The sequence below is a fragment of the Helianthus annuus genome, chromosome 3 (assembly GCF_002127325.2).
Source record: "Helianthus annuus cultivar XRQ/B chromosome 3, HanXRQr2.0-SUNRISE, whole genome shotgun sequence".
In the NCBI taxonomy this organism is placed as follows: Eukaryota; Viridiplantae; Streptophyta; class Magnoliopsida; order Asterales; family Asteraceae; genus Helianthus; species Helianthus annuus.
In genome coordinates this window covers 90,063,327-90,084,411 of record NC_035435.2, presented here as the reverse complement: position 1 = coordinate 90,084,411, position 21,085 = coordinate 90,063,327, and positions in this window count along the sequence as shown.

Sequence of the window (21,085 nt, the reverse complement as noted above, 5' to 3'; positions counted from 1 at the left end):
AATTAAGTGCTCTATTTGCTTAATTGCTTATGTGCCCTAATTGCTTCTGTGCTTATGTGCCTCTATGATGATGTGCTTATGTGTTTATATGTGTTACGTGACGTGAGATGCGACGTGATTCTAAGCTTTAGTAAACTAAGACGTGCGAGATTCGAATTCGTTGTGTTGAGCCCTATGGCGATGTCTATTGCAGACCATGTCGTCATCATCAAGAACTCGCCAAAACCTTTCCCGTCAGGAAAAGAGAGACCGACGTCTCGCCAAGCTCATCTCAAAGTCTGTAGCGAAAGCTGTCAGTGAGGTGTACGAAAACACCAGCAAGTCGTCGGAAGAATCCCGAACCCTCACTGAATCCAGCAAAGCCCCGTTCAGTTTCAAGCAATTTAAGGCGTGTGGACCGAAGGAGTTCACCGGTGAAGAGGGCCCTACAGGCTTATTTCACTGGTTTGACTCTGTGGAAGTTACCCTTCGTCAAAGCGGATGCCCGGATCATCTTCGAACTCTCAATGCTACCGGTGTCTTCCAGTCGCGGGCATTGGACTGGTGGACAGCCGAAAGGAATAAGCGCGGGAACGACGCTGCCTACGAGCTGACGTGGGAGGAACTGAAGGCTATCATGCTGGACGAGTTCTGTCCTCCCCACGAACGCCAAAAGTTGGAGGATGAGTTCTGGACCATCAAGCAGAAGGAGGGCGACAACGCTGGTCTCACCGCCCGTTTCAAACAACTGAGCATTATCTGTCCAGATCAGGTCAAGACTCCCGAGATGACCATCAAGAAATACATCCGTGCTCTTCCGGATTGTGTTGCAGATTTTGTGTTCGCCGCCAAACCCGCATCAATCGAGGAAACCTACCTACTCGCTGCCGAGATTAACGACAAGCGAGTTAAGGCTGGTGTCTGGGATAAGCCATCCAAGTCGTTGCATCAAGTTACTGCCGCATCAACCGACAACCCTACTGCTCAAGCCTCCAAGTCCTCGAGAAGAAGAAAGAAGAACAAGAGTTGCGCCGCCGCAACCAATGCTGCTCCTCTTCAGTCAGTACCGCCACAACAGCAACAACCACAGCGCACTGCGCCAGTGATCAATGCGCCGCCGGCTAAGCGTGCGTACACCGGCCCCCACCCACTCTGTGCTACATGTTCTTATCACCACCCGGTGGGTGTGGCCTGCCGTTACTGTGCCCACTGCAACGTTTACGGGCATTTCACTGCAAATTGCCGCTATGGTCCTCGTCAAACGCAAGCTCAAGCCGCTGTTAACCAAGCCCTGCTACCTACTCCTCAAGCTCCTCAAGCTCCTCAAGCTGCACAGGCCCCGGCAAACAATGTTCGGACCTGCTTTGTATGTGGTGACCCTAACCACTTCGCAAACCGGTGCCCGAACAGAGTGGTGAAACAAGAAGCTCAACAACCCCAGCAACAACAACAGCAGCCTCAACAACAAGCCGCTCACGCCAGAACTTTCAACATCAACGCACGCCAGGCTCAAGCTGATAACAACGTGGTCAATGGTACGTTCCTTGTGAATGGTATATATGCATCATGTTTGTTTGATACTGGAGCCGATAACTGCTTTGTGTCATTTGAATTTGAGAAGCTTCTTAGACGTAAGCGCTCTTATCTTTCGTCACCCTTCGAAGTAGAAGTCGCTACCGGAAGAACCATTGCTGTCAACTCTGTGCTCTGTGATTGTACTCTCGAGCTCAACAATCATATATTCCCGATTAATCTCATTCCAATGCAGCTCGGAAGTTTCGATGTCATAGTAGGCATGGACTTTCTTCGTGAAAACCATGCTGAAGTTGTGTGTTCCGATAAGATGATTCGTTTTGTGCTAGCTAGTGGTGATATTCTATGTGTTTATGGTGAAACTACTGCAAAAGATCTCAAGCTCATGTCATGTCTTCAAGCTCGCAAATATCTCCGCAAGGAATATCGAGCCTTCTTGGCCAACATTGTTGTAGCAGAGACGGACAAGAAAAGGAAAGTTGAAGTCAAGGATGTTCCCATTGTCCGAGAATTTCCTCAGGTGTTCCCTGATGATCTTCCTGGATTACCTCCAAGTCGTGATATCGACTTTCGAATCGACCTTATTCCAGGAGCCAACCCAGTGGCCAAAGCTCCGTATCGACTCGCTCCATCTGAGATGCGAGAACTCTCAAACCAACTCCAAGAGTTACTTGAAAAAGGCTTCATTCGCCCGAGCACTTCTCCATGGGGCGCACCAGTCCTTTTCGTCAAAAAGAAGGACGGGTCGTTCCGAATGTGCATCGATTACCGGGAATTGAACAAGCTGACCATCAAGAACCGATACCCCTTACCAAGAATCGATGATCTGTTTGACCAATTACAAGGTGCTCAGTGTTTCTCCAAGATTGATCTACGTTCAGGCTACCATCAGTTGCGGATTCAAGAGGAAGACATACCCAAAACCGCTTTTCGAACCCGATACGGCCACTACGAATTTGTTGTCATGTCTTTTGGTTTGACCAACGCACCCGCGGTCTTTATGGATCTGATGAATCGCGTGTGTAAACCGTTCTTAGACCGTTTCGTCATTGTATTTATCGACGATGTCCTGATTTATTCCAGATCGAGGGCCGAACATGCGCAGCATTTGCGATTGGTTCTCGAGTTGCTTCAGGGAAACCAACTCTACGCCAAGTTCTCCAAATGTGAGTTCTGGTTGGAGGAGGTTCAATTTCTGGGTCATATTGTGAATAGTCGGGGTATACACGTTGATCCTGCAAAGATTGAGGCAGTCAAGGGATGGGTTACGCCAAAGAATCCGTCAGAAGTTCGCTCTTTTCTCGGATTAGCTGGTTACTACCGGCGATTCATCGAAGGATTCTCAAAGATTGCTGTACCGCTTACCTCCCTTACTCATAAAGACAAGCCTTTTGTGTGGGGAACCGCGCAGGAGACTGCTTTCCAAACCCTCAAACACATGCTGTGCCATGCACCAGTTCTTACACTGCCGGACGGAAGCGATGACTTCGTTGTCTATTGTGATGCTTCAAACCTTGGACTTGGCTGTGTTCTCATGCAACGAGACAAGGTTATAGCTTACGCATCTCGACAGCTCAAAATCCACGAGAAGAACTATACAACCCATGACCTTGAGCTAGGCGCAGTTGTCTTTGCCTTAAAGATTTGGCGACACTACCTGTATGGTACAAGGTGTACGATCTTCACCGATCACAAGAGCCTACAACATATCTTTAACCAGAGGGAACTCAATATGCGTCAACGCCGATGGGTAGAACTTCTCAACGATTACGACTGTGAGATCCGTTATCACCCAGGCAAGGCGAATGTAGTTGCAGACGCCCTCAGCAGAAAGAATTACGTGATAGGTGTTCGAAACATCCAGGCTCAGTATAACCTCGAAGCTCTCATCCGCGAAGCACAACACGCTTGCTTTAACGAGCGTACGTTGAAGAAAGAACGAATCTATCACGATGGAACTCAGCTCGTGAGCAAAGCCAACGGGATATTCTATTATCTGGACCGAATCTGGGTTCCGAGGAGGACAGATTTGCGAAAGATCATCATGAACGAAGCCCACAAATCCCGATATTCCATTCATCCCGGTGCGGACAAAATGTACCAGGACCTTCGCTACAAGTACTGGTGGCCTGGGATGAAAAGGGATATTGCTCTATATGTTGGTAGCTGTTTAACTTGTGCAAGAGTCAAGGCTGAACACCAAAGACCTTCAGGCTTACTCGAACAACCGCCGATACCCGTATGGAAGTGGGAAAGCATAGCTATGGATTTCATAACTAAGCTTCCGACCACGCCATCAGGTCACGACAGTATTTGGGTTATAGTCGACCGTCTAACCAAATCAGCCCACTTTCTGCCAATACGAGAAGACTATAAGGTGGCCAAGTTAGCCCAAATCTACACCGACGAGATCATTAAGAATCATGGTACGCCTCGAGACATCATTTCTGATCGCGATGCTCGGTTTACATCGAGATTGTGGGAAACTTTTCAAGCAGCTCTTGGTACGACGCTGAATTTGAGTACCGCATTCCACCCGCAAACCGACGGGCAGACCGAAAGAACGATTCGTACTATTGAAGACATGCTCCGTGCGTGTGTTATCGATTTTGGTGGTAGTTGGAGCAAACACCTACCGTTGGTCGAATTTTCGTACAATAATAGCTATCACTCCAGCATCGAAATGGCACCTTTCGAAGCCTTGTATGGTAGGAGATGTCGCTCGCCTATTGTATGGCACGAGGTCGGTCATTCACAATCGACTGGGCCCGAGATTCTGCAAGAAACGACTGACAAGATCCACCAGATAAGGGAAAATTTGGTGAAGGCCCGGGACAGACAAAAGATGTACGCCGATAAACGACGCAAGCCCCGCGAATTTGCAGTTGGCGACTACGTACTCTTAAAGGTATCACCTTGGAAGGGAGTAGTCCGATTCGGCAAAAGAGGGAAACTTGCGCCTCGATTTGTTGGACCTTTTAAGATTCTGGAAAGGATCGGTAAAGTTGCCTACAAACTCGAATTACCGGAGGAACTCAGCAATGTCCACCCGACTTTCCATATTTCAAACCTTCGAAAATGCGTAGCCGACCACGACGCAATAATACCACTCGACGATCTTCAGGTCAATGAGACGTTACACTTCGTGGAAAAGCCTGTCGAAATCATGGACCGACAGACCAAGCAACTCAGACGCTCCCGCATTCCTATTGTAAAAGTACGATGGGAAGGCAAACGAGGCGCGGAGTTCACTTGGGAACTCGAAAGTGACATGAAGGCCAAGTACCCGCAGTTGTTCAGATAGATCTGAAGCATCAAATTGGTAAAAGCACACGGCGATGTACGGTTCTCGGCCTAATTTCGGGACGAAATTCCCTAAAGGAGGGGAGACTGTAACACCCCGTGTTTTCCCAAAAGTCAAAGTCAAAGTCAAGAATTGACTGTTATTGGAATTAAAGATCAATAAAGATTAATTTCATTTTAGTTTCATTTTGATTTTCATATTATTTGGAGTAAGTGTTGTATAATCAAACTAATCGGCCGATAATCGAACTGTGAATCAACGACCGACTGTGAATGATAGGAAGTAACAATGCAATAAAGCTAGTCAATCAATAATCAAGCTAATCAAATCAATCATCGAACTCTAGTGTGGATAATTTTTAATGCTTTTATACGTGTGTGTGTGCCTTACGTGTTACTTGTGCATGTTACTTTTATGTTAAAAGGTGTGGTGAATCAATCAAATCAATCAAGAATCGAAGGATAATCAAACTCAATCGAAACCGACCTTGAAAATAGGTTGTAAGGATGCTTGTATGTTAAATAGAGTCCCGACTACTGGAAGTAATTTGAATAGGAACTCTATCCTACTCTACTCCTCAATTATCGAACTCGAAATATCAAAAATCGTCGCGAAACACTCAAAACCAGGCAAGCCGATCGAACAGGGCAACCTGATCGAACAGGCTAGCCGATCGAACAGGCTGTTCGATCGGGCAGCCGCTCGATCAGGGATGCTGTTCGATCAGCCAACCCTTTCCATTTTTGGAAGCCTATAAATAGGGTTGTCCTTGTCAAGCTTTCCACTTTTGGAAAAGCTCTGACCGACCAGCCTCTTCTTCTCACTAAATCTCAGATTTCACTCAAACCGGTAAGTATTTCGCTCTAATCCTTGTACGTTTTTGTTCATTAATCGATTCTCCATCTTTCTATCTTTCAAAATCTGAATTCCAACCGTGAAATCACCAAGATCTAGGTGTTCTTGGGTGATGTCATCATGGTGTTCTTCAAGAACACTAAGTTTTGACATCATTCCACCATGAATAGCTTAGATCTAACCGATTTCCACATAAACAACCTAAAATCTACCAAAGATCTTAACAGTTCACGGTGGAAAAGGATTGGAAGATGGGTTTTCACCAATCTTTCAACTCTTTTACACTCAAACCGGCGAAAACGAAGCTTGAACCGACCTATAAATCATTCTAAACAAACACATGGTTCAAGATTCGGACTTCACCACGAGATTACCGATTACAAGTTAAACGTTAAACTTAGGTCCTTGAACGCTCCCTGACCGAGCTTGGGTGATTCCAGCCGAGTCAGTGGGTAAAGTAAAGGCTGAGGTTTTTGTGGTTCAACTTGTGGTCAAAATATCTCTAAAACATCAACAATTAACGGGAATAACCAAGTGTTAAGTGATAGGTTAACCGAATCGAGAAGCTGGCCGAACGGCTAGGCTGTTCGATCGAACAGCCCAACCGAACGACTAAGCCAGCCGATCGACTAGGCTAATCGATCGACTAGCATCTGGGCCCACAAACTCACAAGGTGTAGTATTGAGTGAGTTCTGTTCGATCGATCGAGCCACTCGATTGTAAACATTACTCATCGAATCATGAGATACTACACTTCAACGCTGAACCTTTTCGAAACATTGGAATGTCACCCGATCGAGCATGCCACCCGATCGAGTGACAACTTACCAAGTGTGCAATGCTAACCGATCGGTTGGACCAACCGATCGAACGGATTGTTCGATCGGCCAACTTGAAAGGTAATGCTGCAAAAACTTCAAAAGTACAAACCATCATACACAAACACATCCTTCTCATTAAAGGAAGAAACAATCCATTTGAAGGAACCAGCCGATCGAGCCAGCCGGCCGATCGAACGGGACGTTCGAACGGACTTTAACCCAATCGAACAGCCCACTCGATCGAACAGCCGTCCGATCGAATGGTCTATCCGATCCAGTTTCCACTGTTCACTTTTTCCGCATTACTCATTGTATTGTTATCGAACTATTCAGGCTAACCCATTCTCAGTGCTCCTTTCAATCCACAACCAACCACTGTGAGTATACTCGATCCCTTTTTGCTTTCAGCACTTTTGGGTGTTACATACGTAATCTATCAAATTCACGAACAACACAAACTATTTGAACGCTAACCTACTTGCATGTATTACTTGACTAAATGATTGCTGTTTATTATGTATACACGTGGAGTGCTATCTGCCTGCTTTAGCAACGTAGTACTATAGTTTGGACTCAGCACCCGTTCACACGGGGGTTGCTAAGGACCATTACTTGCATGGATTACAGTGGTAATCATGTATTGCGAACTGTCTCGGACAGTCAACTCGAAGTCATTGGTATCGATGGTCCCATGTTGATAATTTACATGCATCGTTTGCCCTTGTGTACGTGCTTGGTTATGCGTAAACTTTTCGAACTTTATATGCTATATCAAACTTGTGTACTCACCTTTACATTATATGTATTGACTTTTATTTTAACGTATGTGACAGGTGTTTAAGCTACTAGCGTGCTAGGGAAGCGAGGCAATAATAAGCTTCTAGGAGCCTGTGACCTTAGGACAGTGTCCACATACCTGCTCCAGGGCCATAATTATCTGTAGATCTTGTACTGGCACCTGTAGTCAGTAAGATCTACAGTTAGCCGTCTAGAAGTCTTAAAACAATATTTAAATTCGGTCTGTAATAATTAAGAATCTGAGTTGTCGGAACAGTTCCCATATTGTTTAGTTGATTTCTATGATAACTTGTTATTATTTGGGACACGGTATGGGACGTGTTATATAACTGAATTGTATGATAGTTGTTGTGGAAACTTCTGAACAATCTGTTTCGCTCAGTGCCGCGCCCCGATGATTCCGCCATCGGTTGGGGTGTGACAGTTTTCCCTTTAGGGAATCTTTTCTTCAACTGCAATTGATTCATATCTTTCGATATTTACTCAATTTGTATGCAGAGGGTAAGCTTTTTAAAGCGCATAAAATATTATACGAGGTCTAGGTCATTGCTTCCGCAATATCAGAAGACCAGGTATAATACCCCAGATATCAAACAAAATAAAGACCTAGTATCTCAGAATCAGGCAATCTCTCAAACAAGATTTCAGGGGTTACCCATATATCCGAGAGATGTTTCCCACGAAATAAGTAAGTATTTGATATTTAGGTTTATATCTCGAAATCAATCTACTAAGCGTGTAAAAACCCACTGGCACATCATCAGTGAGACCGTTTATCACATTTTACTTTCCATTTCTTTAGCATACTGTTATTGTCTACTAATGTACTATCCATGGTTGTAAAACAAGGTTTCCAAGGCCAAGTACTCCCCGAGTAGTCGCTACAAGGTAGGCTGCCGAGGCGACTTTCTTTGACTCCGCCTAATTACTCGGAATCGGTCAAACGCGGTAAACCTCGGCCAAAATCATATCTAGTAGGTCAACATGGGCCGAGTTTGACTTAAAAAATAATAAAACATAATTTCTATGCCTATCATACTAAAGAATGAATATTATTTTCGCGTATTTTGTTATAGATATTAGTAAATTTATGTTATTTGACATATATTTAATTTCCAAAAACTAATTTCTTTATAATTTAACATGTCCGAGTACTCCCCGAGTACTCTCCGCCTTGGCCGAGTACTCTCAACTCCCCAGTCGACCGACTAGGGAGCGCCTAGCGACTTTTGCAACCATGGTACTATCATTTCCTCTTTTTACACAAAACTCATTTTTGAATTTTATCATGTTTTTGGCTTTTTCAAATTTTCAAATGTTTTTGGATTTTCTGAACAACTTCTTACTCCCCCTAAAATTCAAAACATTTAAAGAAAATTTGAAAACCCGATACTGATAGCTTTGTCTCGTCATCCATTTTTTTTTGCTTCACATGCTCTGTTTTGCAGAAAATATACCCCCATGATTTACAACACATTGATCTTTTATAGTTTGAAAACCGTTTTTCAATCTTGTGAAATTAATCATGTTTGTGCAGTCGTGAGGGTTTCGGCATATTTAAGTAACATATTTTTAAAATTTTTATTTTTGACAAATTTAAAAAACAAACATATTTTTGATTTTTCAAAATTTTGACAAAATAAAAACATATTTTTGGTTTTTAAAATTTTCAATTTTTAGGGTTTATAAAATATGGTTTATTTATGTACAGAAATGAACAAACTCCCTGTTTAACAGTCGCAGGGACCAGCAGCCTCTTTCTCTCGTGCAAGGTTGTTTCCTCCGTTGATTTGACTTTCATCTTCATTCTGAAGCACCTGCACATTCAAATTACTCAATTACTTGAACAATTTAGCCCAGGTCTGTTTGACCTTAGGCATTTCAACACAATATGCTTCATTCAACTTCGGAAAATCTTTATCATTTTTTACAAATGTATTTTCATTCCGATTGTCACTCACAGAAACCTTTTGTTTCTTTTCAACCCAAGTTTGTCCCTTCGAAGCACTTATTTTGTAAAAATGTGATTCATTTTGAACATTTTGATTTTGAACAACAACTTTTGGTTTCCAAAACTGGTTTGGTTTAGTTACATCAACAGTTGTTTTCCAACTTTGTGTTGTTCTAAATCTGGGTATGTGAGAATTCCAGGTTTGTCTTGAATCAAACCTATTTGGATTTGATTTCCAAGTTTGATTCGAAGCAAACTTGTTTGTGTTGTACCTCCAACTTTGTTTTGAATCAAATCTGGTTGACCTTTGTTTCACATTCTCAGATTTCTATCTTTCAACATCATCAGACTTCTTTTTCGTCTCAACATCAACAGGTTTCAGATTTGGACACTTACGTGCAAGATGTCCAGTTTGATCACATTTAAAACATGTTCTCTTTGACACATCTTTGACCTGTTGTTGCTTTTTCTGAGCATAGAACTCTTCATTAGACTGTCGTCTAAATTAGAGTTCTTTCTCTTCTTCGGAACTTGTTCCGTGAACAAAATTCATCTTTTGTTGATAGTTTGGCGTTTCATTTCTTTTCCAATTCTGTTTCCTTTTATAACCCAACCCAGCCTTCATGTTTTTCTTTTTGAAACCAGGTTTGTTATAAAAAGTTTTGTGACTCTTTCCAGCAAACTTTGGAATATCAGACTTTTCAATTTCAACCATCTTGAAAACTTTGTCAATCTTTTCTGAAATCACATTCTGAATCGGGACTTCAAGATCTGAGAATAATTTGTCTGATCCAATCATGGTATACACCAATCCTTTTGAATCCTCATTCGCCTTTTTCTCAGATTTTTAGTTTTTCAGATAACCTTCATGAAAGCTATCTTCATTTTCATCTTGTGATTCAGATTTACCTGTTTCAACCGACTCTTCTTTCAAAACACTTTCAACGACCTTACCTACCACCTCTGAATCACTAGAATCATCAAATTTGGAATAGGTTATGTCAATGTTGTCTGGAAATTGATCAACCATGTTGAAAGCTTTTTCCACCTTCTCGTCATCATAGAATGTGAACTTTTCCTCAAACGGTGGTGGAACCTGATGATATTCCGAGCCAATACCTTTCTTGTTTTGCTTAGAATCTTTACCATCCGGTTTTAGATTGAAAATGCGTTCAAGCACATATGATGAGACATGATAGCTATGTAACTTGTTATTGTCTTGCTCTAAATCAGCTATTTGACACTTTAGCTTAGCAACATTCTCAATGTAAGAGTTTACAACTTGTTGCTTTAATGAATATTGTCGCTTAAGCGTATCAGTTGTAACTTGTTATTATCTTGCTATGTAACTTGTTATTATCTTGCTCTAAATCAGCTATTTGACACTTTAGCTTAGCAACATTCTCAATGTAAGAGTTTACAACTTGTTGCTTTATTGAATATTGTCGCTTAAGCGTATCAGTTGTTTCAGAACAATATTTCAATCTGGATTGAACAAGTTTCATTTGACTCTTCACATCTTCATATGACTCTTTTGTAATGTGATAGGCCAATTTTATTGAATCATACTCCTTTTTCATTTCTTGAAAAGAATTTTCTTTTTGCAAACATTCTTCTGTCATTTTTGAAATCTTTTCTTTCAAAATCTCATTTTCTTCTTCTAAATTTTTGCATTTTTGTGTGAGCTTTTCATCATTATCTTTCAAAATCTTTTCGTTTTCTAACATTTCTTTGCGTTTTTCTTTGAAAACTTTTTCGATTTTAGTGAATTCTAAGTTTCTTGTTCTGAATTTTTCATCTTTTTCAGTACAAGCACTGCACGTTTCCATGCATTTCTTGCACTGTTCAACAGTTTTTAAGATTTCAAATTCAGTTTTTACCTCAGCCTTCTCTTCCGTTTGTGTCTGATCAGCTTCATTCTTCTTCTGCTCCTCTCCAACACCATTAGCACCATCCACTTCTGTGACAACTCGAGTTTCCGAGATTCCACTTTTGCATTTATTGCACCTTCACTGTTTGTTTAGTTGCTTACTTGCACAATTGGTTTGCTTTGTAACTGTATACGTTGTGATTTGATAAAGTGTATTGTGATTGTTGCATGGTTATGTGTTATTTTACGAATGATTTGACAAATACATGAACTTGGTGATGAAACTGTAAATTATATGTGGTGTGTGTGTTTTGTGTAAAGGATGATACTTAGGGGTGTTTAGTGGTAATAGTGAAAATAAAACAAAACCCCTTAACCCTAAATCATTCTAACCAATTTCAATCATACGTCACTTCAAATCATTCTCTCTACAATCATTCTCACATCATTCTTGGCTATCACTCTTGGCTACACAAGTTCTCTTGCATCAATCTTGATCTTCCAATCCATCTAGAATCAATCTAAGGTAAACGTTTAATGATTGTTTGTTGTTTAATCCTTGATTATGTGATTCATGCAAAACCCTAGTTCTACATACAATAGTTCTGTGTTTATTGATTGATTCTGATTATTGTGAAATGGATATGATTAGTTGTGTAATCACTTACCTGACACTAAGATGCCTGTTATGATAGAGATGTTTGATTGATGATTAGATTACTGCAATACAAATGTTTGAAATTAGGGTTTCTTGATCGTAAAACGTAACTGTTCCATTGATAAACTGTGATTTGGTTTTGAATACTGAATTTTCTGAATGAATAAAGGGGTCCGAACTTTTGGATGAATAAAGGGTCTGAATTTCTTGTGATACACCCTAGGTCCGACTTTTGCATAAGGACACTAGGTCCGACCTTTGTATAAAGGACACTAGGTCCGACTTTTTGCATAGGGACACTAGGTCCGACTTTTGTATAAAGGACACAAGGTCCGACCTTTATTAAGAGGATTTGGTCCGACTTTTTGTGAAGCACACACACAAGGTCCGAGTTTCATACTTTGATGCCTTGTCCGAATTTCATATGTAATGTTTGTCCGAGCTTTGTGTTGCTTGTATGGTCTGAGTTTCAGTTATGCACAACATGTTTGAGTATTATGGAATGCCATAAGGTCCGACTTTCATGAATAACGTACTGTCTGAGTTTTCAATCATTAAAGGGGTCTGAGGGTGTTGTTTGGTTCATAAGTGTGTTACTGTATTTATTACTGTATGCCACTGTATGTTACTGGATGCTATTGTATCTATGAACAATCTATGACATGTCATTCTGTACACAATTATCACACGGAACATAGTTGTTTGGACATCAAGGAATTGTAAACCCTAATTGAACGTGAACACTTACATTGAGTTTGTGTGCAATGTACCTTAGGTCGTGTGTAACAGACCTAACCATTAATTAACACTAGAAGCAATAACATACCGAGCAAACCAAGGTGAGTTCACACTCTTACCAAGGCATGGGATTCCCGGAGTAGGGAATGGGATTGGAAGAACGGGATTGTACTTACACTATTACTAGACTATCTACCATCGTCCTCGGATGCGAAGGATACATATGTAAAACCTACGTATATTTGTACTCATCACTGTCCTCAGGTTGCGAAGGACACTTACGTAAAACCTACGTAAACTTATACTCACTACTGCCTCGGATTGTGACAGGCACTTATGTAAAACCTACGTAACCCCCGCGTACCACTGTCCTCGGTTTGTGAAGGACACTTACGTAAAACCTACGTAAACCTTGTACGTACTACTGTTCTCGGGATTAAGAAGAACACTTATGGTTACAAATAGTCTAGTGTATATGCAACTATGGGAAGCCCCCACTAATAGAACATACTATCGGCCTAGTAGAGCCACACGTTACGAAACATACTTACTATTACGAACTTACTTACTGTGAACACGCTCAACTAGTTGTTGACTCTCTGTTACTTGCCTTGCAGGTCGTTAGGTATACATGGAGCTTGCACAGGGAGGCGCGGTCGTTGTGGACAAGGATCGTGAATGCTTTGATTAAACATTTGACATTTCATACTTTACTTATGATTGGGCTTTTACTCATTTGCTTCCGCTAAACGTTGAATTTATACTTATGTTTTGAACACCTTTCATATGGATTGGTTTGGTTTAATGACATTTACTTTTACTATTTACATTGTTCTATATGATTGGTGGCTTGATCCTGGTCAGTCACGCCTCCAAGCGGTGATACTCCGCGTGTGGATTTTGGGGGTGTGACAGATTGGTATCAGAGCCATTGGTTATAGAGAACTTGGTTTTAATATGGGGAAAACGTTTTTATTAAAACCAGACTATAACCAGTACAGTGCTCAACGATCCACAACGACGCCTCGCTCCACGTGCAAGACTCAACATCCTAGGTAATAAGGTTTATGTTTATTGCCTACATGCTAGAATTACATAGAACTTTGCTCGTGGTATGCTTAGATTACATTGCTTACTATTCGTTATTGCTTGAGAACACTTGTGTGCATACTCTCTTCTGTCATCGCACTATTCGCGAACCTCTCTCACTTATGTTACATTTGCTATGAAGATCATGGTCGGACGTATTAATTTGACTCAAGCCCAGTTGACGGCTCTTATCAATGAACAAGTTGCTGCGGCACTTGCAGCTGCACAAGCAGGAGGTATACCCTGCAGTCGTAACTCACACTAGGATCTTTAGATCCTACATTCCTATACCAACTCTTGTGTTTAACCTTGTCCTATTTATACACAACGGGTCAACACGCTCAGCCACCTGTTTGCACTTTCAAGAACTTCATGGACTGTCGTCCTAGCACGTTTAGTGGCACTGAAGGAGCAGTTGGACTCCTCCATTGGTTCGAAAAGCTTGAGTCGGTATTTGAAATGTGTGAATGCCCTGAGGCTCGCAGGGTGAAGTACGCCACTGGCACACTGGAAGGAATCGCGCTGACTTGGTGGAATGCGCAAGTCCAACTTTTAGGATTGGCAGCTGCTAATGCCACTCCTTGGAATGATTTCAAGGAGCTATGTAACTTGTTATTATCTTGCTCTAAATCAGCTATTTGACACTTTAGCTTAGCAACATTCTCAATGTAAGAGTTTACAACTTGTTGCTTTATTGAATATTGTCGCTTAAGCGTATAAGTTGTAACTTGTTATATCTTGCTATGTAACTTGTTATTATCTTGCTCTAAATCAGCTATTTGACACTTTAGCTTAGCAACATTCTTAATGTAAGAGTTTACAACTTGTTGCTTTATTGAATATTGTCGCTTAAGCGTATCAGTTGTTTCAGAACAATATTTCAATCTGGATTGAACAAGTTTCATTTGACTCTTCACATCTTCATATGACTCTTTTGTAATGTGATCGGCCAATTTTATTGAATCATACTCCTTTTTCATTTCTTGAAAAGAATTTTCTTTTTGCAAACATTCTTCTGTCATTTTTGAAATCTTTTCTTTCAAAATCTCATTTTCTTCTTCTAAATTTTTGCATTTTTGTGTGAGCTTTTCATCATTATCTTTCAAAATCTTTTCGTTTTCTAACATTTCTTTGCATTTTTCTTTGAAAACTTTTTCGATTTTAGTGAATTCTAAGTTTCTTGTTCTGAATTTTTCATCTTTTTCAGTACAAGCACTGCACGTTTCCATGCATTTCTTGCACTGTTCAACAGTTTTTAAGATTTCAAATTCAGTTTTTACCTCAGCCTTCTCTTCCGTTTGCGTCTGATCAGCTTCATTCTTCTTCTGCTCCTCTCCAACACCATTAGCACCATCCACTTCTGTGACAACTCGAGTTTCCGAGATTCCACTTTTGCATTTATTGCACCTTCACTGTTTGTTTAGTTGCTTACTTGCACAATTGGTTTGCTTTGTAACTGTATACGTTGTGATTTGATAAAGTGTATTGTGATTGTTGCATGGTTATGTGTTATTTTACGAATGATTTGACAAATACATGAACTTGGTGATGAAACTGTAAATTATATGTGGTGTGTGTGTTTTGTGTAAAGGATGATACTTAGGGGTGTTTAGTGGTAATAGTGAAAATAAAACAAAACCCCTTAACCCTAAATCATTCTAACCAATTTCAATCATACGTCACTTCAAATCATTCTCTCTACAATCATTCTCACATCATTCTTGGCTATCACTCTTGGCTACACAAGTTCTCTTGCGTCAATCTTGATCTTCCAATCCATCTAGAATCAATCTAAGGTAAACGTTTAATGATTGTTTGTTGTTTAATCCTTGATTATGTGATTCATGCAAAACCCTAGTTCTACATACAATAGTTCTGTGTTTATTGATTGATTCTGATTATTGTGAAATGGATATGATTAGTTGTGTAATCACTTACCTGACACTAAGATGCCTGTTATGATAGAGATGTTTGATTGATGATTAGATTACTGCAATACAAATGTTTGAAATTAGGGTTTCTTGATCGTAAAACGTAACTGTTCCATTGATAAACTGTGATTTGGTTTTGAATACTGAATTTTCTGAATGAATAAAGGGGTCCGAACTTTTGGATGAATAAAGGGTCTGAATTTCTTGTGATGCACCCTAGGTCCGACTTTTGCATAAGGACACTAGGTCCGACCTTTGTATAAAGGACACTAGGTCCGACTTTTTGCATAGGGACACTAGGTCCGACTTTTGTATAAAGGACACAAGGTCCGACCTTTATTAAGAGGATTTGGTCCGACTTTTTGTGAAGCACACACACAAGGTCCGAGTTTCATACTTTGATGCCTTGTCCGAATTTCATATGTAATGTTTGTCCGAGCTTTGTGTTGCTTGTATGGTCTGAGTTTCAGTTATGCACAACATGTTTGAGTATTATGGAATGCCATAAGGTCCGACTTTCATGAATAACATACTGTCTGAGTTTTCAATCATTAAAGGGGTCCGAGGGTGTTGTTTGGTTAATAAGTGTGTTACTGTATTTATTACTGTATGCCACTGTATGTTACTGGATGCTATTGTACCTATGAACAATCTATGACATGTCATTCTGTACACAATTATCACACGGAACATAGTTGTTTGGACATCAAGGAATTGTAAACCCTAATTGAACGTGAACACTTACATTGAGTTTGTGTGCAATGTACCTTAGGTCGTGTGTAACAGACCTAACCATTAATTAACACTAGAAGCAATAGCATACCGAGCAAACCAAGGTGAGTTCACACTCTTACCAAGGCATGGGATTCCCGGAGTAGGGAATGGGATTGGAAGAACGGGATTGTACTTACACTATTACTAGACTATCTACCATCGTCCTCGGATGCGAAGGATACATATGTAAAACCTACGTATATTTGTACTCATCACTGTCCTCAGGTTGCGAAGGACACTTACGTAAAACCTACGTAAACTTATACTCACTACTGCCTCGGATTGTGACAGGCACTTACGTAAAACCTACGTAACCCCCGCGTACCACTGTCCTCGGTTTGTGAAGGACACTTACGTAAAACCTACGTAAACCTTGTACGTACTACTGTTCTCGGGATTAAGAAGAACACTTATGGTTACAAATAGTCTAGTGTATATGCAACTATGGGAAGCCCCCACTAATAGAACATACTATCGGCCTAGTAGAGCCACACGTTACGAAACATACTTACTATTACGAACTTACTTACTGTGAACACGCTCAACTAGTTGTTGACTCTCTGTTACTTGCCTTGCAGGTCGTTAGGTATACATGGAGCTTGCACAGGGAGGCGCGGTCGTTGTGGACAAGGATCGTGAATGCTTTGATTAAACATTTGACATTTCATACTTTACTTATGATTGGGCTTTTACTCATTTGCTTCCGCTAAACGTTGAATTTATACTTATGTTTTGAACACCTTTCATATGGATTGGTTTGGTTTAATGACATTTACTTTTACTATTTACATTGTTCTATATGATTGGTGGCTTGATCCTGGTCAGTCACGCCTCCAAGCGGTGATACTCCGCGTGTGGATTTTGGGGGTGTGACAACTTCAACTGAACTTTCAACCTTCACTACATTTTCTCCTTTCTTCTTCAAATCATCTCCATTTTGCTGTTCTTCAGTAACAGCTTCTTCGACAACTGCTTCGTCTTTCTTTTCTTTCTCTTCCTCAGCTACCCTCTTCAAATCATCAACTAATTCTTCTACATTCTTTTTCATTCTTTCTTCTCCCTCATCTTCAGACTTGCTGCCATGACATCTCGAATTATCTTGTCCAGCCTTTTTAGATAAGTTTTATCTTTTACATTTGAGTAATATTCGCCAGACAGAGGAATTACTGCAGGAACATCATCAAAGACCATTTCTTTTCGATGAACGACAGGATCGCCATTTTTGTTGATATAGCAATCTCTTTGCTTGTCGTATCTCCCATAATACTTTGCTTCCTCATACTCTTCATGCATTTTCTCAATTCGACAACCAGCAAAGAATCTTTCTCTTTCAGTATTTTCTTTCAGAATTTCTTCTCGACTTTTCTCCTTGATCTCAGCAACAAATGCACGATGTTTATTCTTTGATATAGTTCTGCCATGAGCTGTGAATCGATCATCAACAAGATCATCTTCTGGAAGGAATTCGCTCCAGTCAAACCCTTCATCATCTTGAATCACAACACAAGCTCTTGATTTTTCCTTTTCAGGATTATCTTCAATTTGTTTCAATCTTGGTGATTCCTCTCTGTTCTTGTGGTAGATCGCTTTTTGATAGTAATCTTCTTTAAACGGATTAGCGGTTTCTTCAACAGCTGAGTTTCTGCATTCTCTTTTGAAATGACCCTTTTGCTTGCATTTGAAGCAGGTCACCTTTGATTTGTCGAAGCCCAGTTTTGTTGATGGTCCACAGATTGATTGTCTGCCAGTAATATCCATGAATCGTTGAGCTCTTCGAATGCAGCTTGCCAAACACCATCTCAGATCTATGAGTTCCATCTCTTCTAGATCGATCTGGTCGTAATCTTCCTTTGTCAGTTCGGAATTTCCAATTTTCCCAGCTACCAGATCTTCGTATGATTCCAGAATTGATCCCAGAAGACTCATTTGCTGTTTAGCAGCGTTGATGTTCATTGTCGGAGATTTCTTTAGCCTTAAAGCGATGTTGCAGAGAATTTATTTAGGTTCTTCAGAGTTTGATGTTGTTGATGATGAATGATATCCTGGATCGAAACTTGATGAGCTTTTCTGTGAGTCTTTTGTCTTTTCAACACTATATGCAGTCTTTATCGGTTCACTAACTGTCACCGAAGGTACACTGCCCTTGTAGTAAAGACCGACATTCTGGTGATGCGAAGAACTGCTCATCTTGCTTTGCTTTTGTAACTCAAGCTCATGACTTTATATCTTTTCTATCAAAACATCAAGAGTAATTGTATCAAACAATACATCATTTTTCAAAATAAACACAAACGTTTGCCACTGATCAGCTCGTGCTAACGCTTCAATGATTTTATCGATGATTTCCTCACGTGATTTTACAATTCCAAATCTATCGAGTTCGATTTTAAGGTGACAGAACCTTTCAATCATTTGTCTAACTGATTCACCTTTTAAACCGTCAAACAAATCAAATTCTTTTTTAAGTAAAGCTATTTTGTTCTTTTTGATTTGTTTACCCCCTTTCAGCTTTTACCCTTAAAGCTTCCCAAACCGATTTTGAAGAACCATCATGTATTAACAAAGAGAAAATATCATCTCTGATAGATTGCTGAATCAATGCAATTATTTTCTGTTCGTATGAAAATTTTCGTTTATCTTCATCGGAAAGATCATTGAGATGAATCTCTTCATGCTTATCGTTTATCGGTCGGCTGTATCCAAACTCCAAACAGAACCAACTCTCGTGAGCAAAAGCCTTTGTCCAGTTCAGAAACCTCTCTTTCCACCATGTGTAATCTTCTATATTCTCAAGTTTAGGTGGTTTAGAATAAGTCCCAGAGAAGTTATCATGTTTAATGTTATCATTGATTGCTTTTGTTATGGTTTTTGGTGTAACGGTTGAAGTTTCCGAAGATTCTGACGTGAACGCTTTGTAGAAAGTGTTGTAAAATTCTTCAGCCATAACGCTTCTCGTTTTTCACCTTTTAATCACCTGAAAACACGCAAACAAAAATGATCACTTTTAAAAATTGAACAGACAGTTGGATCGGATGTGTATCCGATCGAACAAGGTCAACTAAAGTCAACAGAATGACAATGATCGGATGGCAATGGATCGGATGTTAGTTCAACCGGTTGGTCATCCGACGATTGGCTAACAAATCAATTGATTTAAATGACAGCTAGGTGTCGGAGTTCGGATTGCCGTTCGACGATTGAACTTTGAGACACAATAACCAAACAGCAATGGATCAGATGTGATTTTGGATCGGATGGTGATCCGACGATTAGACTAATATGCTTTGGATCGGATGGCCGTTCGACGATTGACCAATATGCCTTTGATCGGATGGTGATTCGACACTTGGACCTGTGTAACAAACAGATAAAATGTTTTAGGATCGGATGGCAATCCGTTCGGATTGCCGTTCGATACTTGGACTTTAAAACAATAGAATGAACAATGTGCCGTGGATCGGATAGTAATCCGATCGACTCAGGGTCAACAAGGTCAACTTGTTCAATGAATGCAATAGATCGGATAGCTATTCGTTCGAATAGCAATCCGACACTTGACACTATGTATCAAACAAACAAATGTGCTGGGGGTCGGATGGTCATCCGATCGGATGACCATCCGATCGGTGAACATCACTAAGAACAACAGTGAACATGTTTATCGAATCGAATAGAAAAATCTTGATTTCTCTCAAAATACTTGGAATTATGCTCTGAAATTTTGTAGGCTTGTGCGATTATGATTTTCGCATATAATATCCAAAAATCAGCCAATTTTAACCGTAAAAGCCATGTTAATTTTGTGTTTTTCAGTCCAAAAGTGAAGAAGATAGAAAAATGAAGAAATTTGACAAATCTGGATGAATTGTTGACCTGAATCTGATGAATTCTTGTGCGATTTTGTGTGTTTGATCCGTGCAATCGAGCTCCTGCTCTGATACCACTTGTAGGATCGGTTTTCAACTCCCGAACGATTGCGTATCGACATGTGTGACGTGCGGAATCCGTACACGTGCGTGGACCGAACACGAGAACCGTACTATAAACGTGATTCTATTCAATATACTACAAGTACAAAGCACCACGAACTACCTTGAGCACTTTCTCTCTCTAGTTTCTCTCTCTAACCTTCAAAGCTCCAAGTCTCTCAAATGGCAAAAGTCCTAAAAGTCTAACATGAGACTCCTATTTATAGGCAATGGAATTAATGAGAGTTCTCATTAATTACCAAAATGCCAACTTGCTTTTTCTAACTAAATATTACAATAAAAGGCTTGTTTTCTTCAGTTTCTTGCTACGAATCGTATTGACGGTGGCGATAGACATAAATGCACGAACACATGCTAAATTTCCTCTGCTGAATTCTGATCACTTTGCTTCCCGCCTCAAGGTATTCTTCGGGTCCTCAAGCCAACTTCGGCAGTACTACTACTCCGACTGTTTTACCCTGAGAGACAAAACGAGTTCTCAGTGGAGATTTGTAATTTGTTTTAAGGGGCCTGTGTCAAACACAACCCTCATTTGATTTTCTTGTATTTTACTTTATTTCAGTTGTAAAATTTGATGTATTTTTTTTTCTATTTTCTTTAGTTGTATTGTGATTCAGTAATAAAATCATTTTATTTATTTTATACGCGAACGTTACTACAATTAATCTCTTAAATTCAGTTTACCCTTTTATTTTCTTTTCATTTTTGTGTTCATATCTTGTTATTCTCTTAGCTTTGATTCATAAAGCTAAAAGGCTAAGACCTTACTTTGACTTACACCATAGTGAATCATG